The sequence below is a fragment of the Nycticebus coucang genome, chromosome X, assembly GCF_027406575.1.
Source record: "Nycticebus coucang isolate mNycCou1 chromosome X, mNycCou1.pri, whole genome shotgun sequence".
Taxonomy (NCBI): Eukaryota; Metazoa; Chordata; class Mammalia; order Primates; family Lorisidae; genus Nycticebus; species Nycticebus coucang.
This window is the reverse complement of record NC_069804.1, coordinates 144,817,562-144,826,891: the sequence shown is the minus strand read 5'-3', so window position 1 is coordinate 144,826,891 and position 9,330 is coordinate 144,817,562. Positions and strand designations below refer to the sequence as shown.

General features: G+C 47.0%; 1 non-coding gene across 1 annotated transcript; it reads left to right on the top strand.

Moving 5' to 3' along the window:
- The first annotated feature begins 8,399 nt into the window (after nt 1-8,399).
- Nucleotides 8,400-8,529, top strand: LOC128578849 (small nucleolar RNA SNORA27). Its single transcript, XR_008377953.1, has one exon. It is a non-coding gene; the product is annotated as a small nucleolar RNA SNORA27 (small nucleolar RNA).
- The last annotated feature ends 801 nt before the right edge of the window (nt 8,530-9,330 follow it).

Here is a 9,330-nt window from a genome sequence, read left to right as displayed (position 1 = left end):
GTGGCCTCACACAACCTCCAACTCCTGGGCTTAAGCGATTCTCTTGCCTCAGCCTCCCGAGTAGCTGGGACTACAGGCGCCCGCCACAACGCCCGGCTATTTTTTTGGTTGCAGTTTGGCCGGGGCCGGGTTTGAACCCGCCACCCTCAGTATATGGGACCGGAGCCCTACCGACTGAGCCACAGGCGCCGCCCCAGCTTTTTTCAAAAGTTGTGCAAAACAGAACTCCCACAGGGTGCCTGTTAGTGAGAGAACTCATAGGATTAACTTTTACTGGGGAAATTGTGAGATTAGATATTTTCCTGTTATTTCAGCAAGGCCTCTTCTTTAATTCCCTCCTTTCTCTGATTAAAATTAAATTTCTTTTTTTTTTTTTTATTTGAGACAGCGTCTCACTCTGTTGCTTTGGGTAGAGCACCATGGCATCATAACTCACAGCAAACTCAAACTCCTGGGCTCCAGAGATCCTCCTGCCTCAGCTTCCCAAGCAGATGGGACTACAGGTGCCTCAGAATGCCTGGCTAATTTTTCTATTTTTAGTACAGACCTGGTCTCACTCTTGCTTAGGCTGGTATGGAACTTCTGAGCTAAAGCAATCCACCTGCCTCCCAAAGTGCTAGGATTACAGGCGTGAAGCACTGAGCCAGGCCTACATGTCTTTCTTTCTTTCTTTTTTTTTATTGAGACAGAGTTTCAAGGTATCACCCTGGGTAGAGTGCTATGGCGTCACAGCTCACAGCAACCTTCAGCTCTTGGGCTTAAGTGATCCTCTTGCCTCAGGCTCCCAAGTATCTGGGACTATAGGTGCCCGCCACAACACCTGGCTACTTTTTTTTGGGGGGGTTGTAGTTATCATGGCTGTTTGGCAGACCCAGACTGGATTCGAACCCTCCAGCTCCCGTGTATGTGGCTGGCACCCTAGCTGCCTGAGCTACAGGCACCGAGCCTACATTTCTTTTTTAAACAATGAACTCAGAAATTTCTGGAGATTATGGATAGAGGTCTCTTTCTTCTGAAACTGATTCCTGCTGACCTCTGGATGAAGGGATGTATCTACTCGACTGAGTTCATTTGGGTCATTAAAAGGGAGGGTTTAAAAACGGATGGTCTTGGCTTGGCGCCCATAGCACAGTGGTTATGCCTCCAGCCACATACACCAAGGCTGATGGGTTTGAACCCGGCCCGGGCCAGCTAAACAACAATGACAACCACAATAGAAAATAGCCAGGTGTTGTGGCAGGCGCCTGTAGTCCCCGCTATTTGGTAGGTGAGGCAAAAGAATCACTTAAACCCAAGAGTTGGAGGTTGCTGTGAGCTGTGACACTATAGCACTCTCGCGAGAGTGACATAATGAGATTCTGTCTCAAAAAAAAAAAAAGAAAGAAAGAAAAAAAAGAAAACTGCTGGTCTTGAAAGCAAGATGAGACAGGATGGGGTTTTCACTGGAGAGAAATAGCTAGGGCCTGGCTTTAGTTCTCTATAAATGTCACCTGATAGCAGAAATTGTAGAGCCTGGAAATGGCACTTAAAAACAAAGCTGCTGGGGGCATTAGCTCAGAAACTTAAAACCACACAGTGTGAAAGAGTTCACAGTTTGAGAAGGTGGAGGGTCTCTTGGACTGTAGGAAAATAGGGATGGATATTAGAGAGGGCCCACAATGGGGTATGGAAAGTAGGATTACTATTATTGGGGTTCACAGCATGGGCAAGGGACTGACCTGCCTGGTATGTAAGCTGAGCTGTGTTGACATTCGTAGGTTGACAGGAGAAGTATATAAAGGAGGAAGAAAAACATCAGTACTTTGAATAGAGGGACAAATTTTACTCTGGAGAGTGAGCTTATAAGGAGGTAAACTGAATCTGTCTCTTTTCTTTCCTACTCCCCTCCCTTTTTATTTTTTTTATTTGAGAGAGAGCTTTTTAGTCTATTATAAGCAGGTGGGATGATGGGCCTGCTATCTCTTTGACTGCTTCCTAGAGGTGGAGGAGCTACATAGGCTGCCTGTAAGGAAAATTGGAGGGGGAAGGGAGTGATGTTTAAAGAAACATTCTTGGGTCTTCGGTCTAAACTGGTTGATATCCACATAGGGCGAGGATATGTGCAGTTGTTTTTTGGGTGACTGTATGGTCAGTAAAGCAGGAAATGACACAGTGAATTACTGGTCCAAAATTGAGAATGAGAAAAATAATAATTAGTGGCCCTTTTATAGACAATAACCAAAGAGGCCATGATTCTAGCATCACAGGGTGGAGTAGCCTGAAGGCGCAATAAATTATGATCAATTCCCACCACTGAGATCTCTGTTTTATTTTATTAATTTTTTTTTTTTTTTGCAGTTTTTGGCCAGGGCTGGGTTTGAACCGCCACCTCCAGCATATGGGGCCAGTGCCCTACCCCTTTGAGCCACAGGCGCCGTCCTGTTTTTTTTTTTAATATATATATATATATTTTTAGACAGAGTCTTGCTATATCACCCTCAGTAGACTTCCATGGCATCACAGTTCACAGCAACCTCAAACTCTTGGGCTTCAGCCATTCTCTTGCCTCAGCCTCCCACGTAGCTGGGACTACAGGCTCCTGCCACAACACCTGGCTATTTTTGTTGTTGTTATAGTTGTCATTGTTGTTTGGCAGGCCCCGGCCAGATTCGAACCCGCCAGCCCCAGTGTATGTGGCTGGCACCCTAACTGTTGAGCTACAGGTGCTGAGCCTGAGATCTCTGTTTTAGAGGACCTTTACAAGATGACAGCATGGAAAAAGTTACCTCTGTGTCTATCAGAAAAGAAATTGGCTTACCTTCCACTAGCAAAATACCTGGAGTTCAAATTTTATGATTGTCCAGAAGGTATTCTGATTTTTCAGGGATTGTCACTCTTTTGCAGCTAGGCTTAAAAGGTCCAGAAATTTTGCTAGGTCCTGGGAGTGAACACAAACCAAATCTTCAGAAAGACCTAGGCAGTTAGACTTCCAGTGAGGACCTCTGCAGGCTGAACATGGTTTGGGGGGGAGTGTTTGGATTTGGGCACTGCTTTGCCCAAAGGCCTGGTTTGCTGTACTTAAAACACAATCCTGGAGGATATTTTGTTCTTTCAAAATGCCCTACGGAGGTTCAAGAAGTAGCGGGGTGGCCAGGTATGGTGGCTCACACCTGTAATCCTAGCACTCTGAGAGGCCAAGGCAGGTGGATTGCCTGAGTTCAGGAGTTCGAGACCATCCTGAGCCAGAGCAAGACCTCATCTCTAAAAAAAAAAAGCCAGGCATTGTGGTAGGTGCCTGTAGTCCCAGCTACTTGGGAGACTGAGGCAAGAGAATATCTTGAGCCCAAAAGTTTGAGGTTGCTGTGAGCTATGATGCCATGACACTGTACCAAGGGTGAAAAAGTGAGACTCTGTCTCAAAAAAAAAAAAAGTAGCCAGGTTTTGTCTAATGGTGGAAGCCAATAACTGGAATTCTAGAAGTCATGAGATCTCACTGGGTGGTCTGAGGGCCCTGGGGCGATTTTTGGAATTTTTTCCAGATATAGTCTCTGACTTATGTAGGGTAGGTCTGAAAGAGAAAAAGGGACATGAACCCTGATGATGCCTTCTGTTCTGCAACTTCTCAGAGGGGGTATAGAGGTTGTGTTGGTCTAGAAATGGAATGCCCAAAGGTGTGGCCTGACATAGTATGGGGTGGGGAAATTGGTCCACCATGTTTCTTTTCTCTCCCAGTTCCTCCACCTTTTCTTTCTCTACCATGTGCAGTGGAGGGCAGGTGGAGGGCAGTGGAAGGAGAGGGGGATGGGGTGGAATTCTGCAGGTAGGAATGAGGTTGGGGGATATGGAAGGGCAAAAGGGGAGGGTTGTCTGCCTGGTTGAAAGAAGACAATGGAGATTCAGGGCAGCACCTGTGGCTCAAGGAGTGGGGTGCTGGCCCCATTTACCCACAGTGGCGGGTTCAAGCCAGGCCCCAGTCAAATATGAAAAAAAAAAAAAGTCAATGGAGATTCAGATGGGTGGGGAAGCCGGTTTGACCCACACAAGGAAAATCTGAGAGGGTTCACAAGACGAAGACAGAGAAGGAATGTTTCAGAGGAGGGCCTGGATGTAGGGAATCTCCAACCATTTGCCTAATCTCTGACAGTAATTTTTGAGATCAGTGAGGATTGAGAGGTCAAATGTGCCATTTTCAGGTCACCGTGAGCTATTGTCTAGTTTGTACATAGGTCAAGCAGTATTACAGAAGATGAGGTATTTAGGGTTAAGGTCAGGGTAGAGCCATAGAGGCTTGAGGTGAGTTAAAAGGCAGCTTAAAGGTGAAGAAGGGGGAATCTGTGACTGAGCAGTCCCCATATTGGAAACTGGAGGTACTAGGATAAATGAGGGTAAAGTGAGGATGTAAAGAGAACTTATGAGGAGGAGAAGGAAGGAGGTGACCGGGTCAAGGAGGTTACCAGGCCTCTTCATGTGAAACCAGCCGGAGAAAAGGGGCCCAGGCCCACAGGAGGGCATCCCAACACATGAGCCACTGGACGGGCAAGTCTTGACTCGCTGGGGTGAGTCCCTAGGTGGCCCAAGCTGGGGTCAAGGAGGTACCAGGCTTCCACGTGTGACCTTTAACCAGCCAGAAAAGTCGCCCACAGGAGGGCATCCTCAAACATGAGGCACTGGACAGGTGAATCTGACTTGCCGGGGTTAAGCATGGACCATGGCAATTTTTCAGCCCAGAATGGGGAAAGGGAAGAAAAGTTTAAAAGGCTTTAAAGAGGGGCGGCGCCTGTGGCTCAGTCGGTAGGGCGCCGGCCCCATATATGGAGGGTGACGGGTTCAAACCCAGCCCCGGCCAAACTGCAACCAAAAAATAGCCGGGCGTTGTGGCGGGCGCCTGTAGTCCCAGCTACTTGGGAGGCTGAGGCAAGAGAATCGCTGAAGCCCAGGAGTTGGAGGTTGCTGTGAGCTGTGTGAGGCCTCGGCACTCTACAGAGGGCCATAAAGTGAGACTGTCTCTACAAAAAAAAAAAAAAAAAAAAGGCTTTAAAGAGGAGCTGTGTACAACTGCTTAAGAGGCCCAGAGATGTAAGGAGAGGGACAGAGAGTCGGAGTGGGGAAAAGGAAAGAAAAGTTTTTTTTTAAAGTTCAAAAAGGGGGGCGGCGCCTGTGGCTCAGTGAGAAGGGTGCTGGCCCCATATGCTGAGGGTGGCGGGTTCAAACCCAGCCCCGGCCAAACTGCAACAACAACAAAAAAATATAGCCGGGCGTTGTGGCGGGCGCCTGTAGTCCCTGCTGCTCGGGAGGCTGAGGCCAGAGAATCGCGTAAGCCCAAGAGTTGGAGGTTGCTGTGAGCCGTGTGACGCCACGGCACTCTACCCGAGGGCGGTACAGTGAGGCTCTGTCTCTACAAAAAAAAAAAAAAAAAAGAGAAAGAAAAAAAAAGTTCAGAAAGGGGTTCTAGACAAATGCTCACCTCACCATTAAATGGATGCATTTTGGACCAGGGTCAGAGGGGTCCCCCTGTTTCCCTTTGTCTTGTCAGAACAAGAGTCTGTCTAGTTGGGGCTGGACACGGTGCATCTTGGCTACGAGAAGGGGCTTCTCCCCTTCCTGGGATCTCGGCACCAAAATCAGAAGTCAAAGACCAAAAATAAAAGATCATTCAAAAACATGAAACAAAAGGAAACAAGAGTCCAAGTTCGGTTTGGGCAACAGTGGCCTTTATTCCTACCCAGGTGCGGGTGAGCAGAGTTAGAAAAGGAAGTCAGCACGTGGGTTAGGGTGGATGGAAATTTAAAGGGTTGGGAGGGTAGGGATTGGTACATTACTCTTTCCTGGGTGGGGCATCCATGTACTCATTTCTTCCTGGGTGGGTCGGTTCTATTTGGGCAGGTCCCTCCATTTGACTCTATCACCTACTGGGCCTTATGAGTAATTCTGTTCCTAAACTCTTATAATGGTGGCCACTACTTGGAAAACTTTTTCTGCTATCAGGGCTGCTGTCAGTCCCATTCTCACCTTTTCATCTCGCCCCTCCCCATCCTGGTTATCAAAGACCTTGAAGGCCAGGTTTAAAGTTCTGCTTGTGAGGGTGGTACCTGTGGCTCAACTGGGTAGGGCGCTGGTCCCATATGCTGGAGGTGGTGGGTTCAAAACCCAGCCCCAGCCAAAAAAACTGCAAAAAATAAAAAATAAATAAAGTTCTGCTTGTGGAGTCTGCAGCCCCTTCTTGAATTTTGGAGTTTATTCCAAATATTGGGGCTGACTGGGAGATCCAGTCCATTGCTAAGATGGACTGTCCCTCCCTAGTGTCAGGATCTAAATTAGTAAAAAGGTGAACGTCTTCAGACAGTCATGAAAGGAAAAAGGGCTGGATTTTCATACTGGCTTGAAGTGATCTACAATGCCTTATAGTGACTCTGTAGCCCCCCAAGAGTGGCCAAGCTAGAGTGGTAAATAGAGAAGGAGGAGGAGGAGGAACAGGGGAAGCCAAAAGAGAACCATCATCTGGAAAGTGAAGAAAGTGATAGAGATGCAGGGGTAAGAAGTAACAGGAGGCGGGTAGAGTGAAGACCAGAAAGTCTAGCAAGTTTTTTTTTAAAAATGAACATATAGGAGTTCGAACCCTTTCCCATGCCCGCAGTGATAGAAGGTCAAGTAGCATTATGGTTAAGAGATCCATTCTTGGGCCAAATTTCCTGGTCATTTAATGTAATGCTGCCCATGACAGCAACTAAGAGAAAGAAAAGGACTTTTCTTTTAATGGCCACATGTTGCAAATAGAAGTATGAGGGGGTATCCCCTGACTCAGATGACCACTGGAAGTCTGATCAGACATCAGGCATCCCTGAAATCTGAATCACATCAAATCCTGATAATCTGGTCAGAAAACAGTTGTCCCCAAATTCTGACTCAGATTGAGACCATGAGGTCTTCCCGCTAGCCAGACATACCTAGGTCTGGGTAAAGACGGAGGAGGGTAGTGCCATCCAGGAAAGAGTAATCAGGAAGCATCCCTCCATGCCACCCTCCTGAGTAGTACACCCAGTGCTGGGTTTCCCTTGTCCAAACCAGAAAGCTGCCACTATCACCCTTGAGCATATGACCATTCCCAGAGTTTCCAGAGACCAGGAGACTCACCAAATTCCAAGCAATATTAAAGACACCAAAGGGGCAGCGCCTGTGGCTCAGTGAGCAGGGCACCAGCCCCATATACCGAGGGTGGCCGGTTCAAACCCATCCCCGGCCAAACTGCAACAACAACAACAAAAATAGCTGGGCGTTGTGGCCGGCGCCTGTAGTCCCAGCTACTCGGGAGGCTGAGGCAGGAGAATCGCCTAAGCCCAGGAGTTGGAGGTTGCTGTGAGCTGTGTGACGCCACCACACTCTACCGAGGGCAATAAAGTGAAACTCTGTCTCTACAAAAAAAAAAAAAAAGACACCAAAAAGGATGTCCTAGGAACCATTGCAGAGGAGGGAGCAGTTTTAAGATTGAAGCATGAAAGTGAGCTCCTCCCATCGAGCTACAGAAGTGACTCAGTTTCTCGTCCCCATGCAAGCCACCAAATGTTAAGGTGAAGAGCTAGTGCACCCAGCTTTTGAGAAAGATTTCTCCAAAGATTAGGGTAGAAAGAAGAAGTTTATTTACTTTTTCCTATGCAGAAATACAGTGAAAGCAACACAGTGAAAGAAAGTGAGATAGGTTTACCAGAGAGAACTAGGTACTGTGGCATTTTAATTAGGAGTGAAGAAAGTTTACAGCTGTAGCCAAATTAACAGGGTACTTGTGAAACTACTACAGATAACAGACAGGTGGCCAGATGTCAAAGTTCAAGAGTTTGCTCCCCTGCCTTTCCCTGGAAATGGGATTATACCAAGAGATTATGACTCCGCCCTCCGGATACAGTTTTAGGCAGGGACCCCTGCTATTGGCCAAGTTTGTAGGCGTCCTTAGCCTCGGGGACAGTCTACTAACATCCTATTTCCCTAGGGGCCTGGTAGGCAACAGAACACTCAAATTCTCTGTCTAAGCTCGGATCATGAGCTAGGATCTGCAAATCGGCTGTTTCCTCTCTTTTGCACAGACAGACATATGGGCATGGATGCATGCGTGTGTACACACACACACAGGATCTCTGGCTGGAAAACATCTTAGAATGGTCACATCATGCCCCATTTTCACTGTGCCAGTTGGATTTATGTCTTTTTTTTTTTTTCTTTAGAGAGACAGAGTTTTACTTTGTTGCCCTCAGCAGAGTGCCGTGGTGTCACAGCTCACAACAACCTCCAGCTCCTGGGCTTAGGTGATTCTCCTGCCCCAGCCTCCCGAGTAGCTGGGAGCACAGGTGCCCGTCACAGCGCCCAGCTATTTTTTTGTTGCAGTTTGGTGGGGGCTGGGCTTGAACCTGCCACCCTTAGTATATGGGGCTGGCGCCCTACTCACTGAGCCACAGGTGCCGCCCTGGACTTATGTCTTTACTGGTCATTCAAGTGGGGCAAAGGAAATATCCTTTTAAAACTCAGGCAAACTGGTGTCTGTCTTGTATCCTTTCTTTTTTTTTTTTTTGTAGAGACAGAGTCTCACTTTATGGCCCTCGGTAGAGTGCCGTGGCGTCACACAGCTCACAGCAACCTCCAACTCCTGGGCTTAAGCGATTCTCTTGCCTCAGCCTCCCGAGTAGCTGGGACTACAGGCGCCCGCCACAACGCCCGGCTATGTCTTGTATCCTTTCAAAGGAAACAAATGGAAAAAAAATGGTCATATCACTCCATTTCATCCTGAGTTTCTTTTGGTCATAGACCATCCCTACAAGCTGCAGCCACATTTCTACCTGGTGTCAAACTGCTCCCATTGAGATAAAACAAGAAAGAATTGTCTATTTATAGGAAAGTTTTTCCAATGGAAAATTACAATTGGCTAACCCAGGAGTTTGGGAAATTTTCTATACATACAGTAGCCTAATATCAAACTGCTTGCTATAAAAACAGGAACAACTCAACAGAGAACAGAGTCTGTCTAACCCAGTGTCTAACAGAGTCTGTCAACCTTTCTAATGCCGTGAACCTTTAATACAGTCCAAAGGGGTCGTGACCCACAGGTTGAGAACCGCTGGTCTAGCCAGTTGTTAGAGCAGTGGTTTTCAACCGGTGTGCCATGGTACACTGGTGTGCTGCAAAAATTTTTAAAGGTCATTAATGAAATTATTTTCAAAAGAAGTTCAAAGCACAATAAGTATATTCTTTCTTTTACTCTTTTTTTTTTTTTTTTTGATCAACATAATTTAACTTCTGTGTCACAGAAGTTTAACTATAGGTTCAGGTGTGCCATGAGATTAAAAAAAAAGGTGGAGGGTGGCGCCT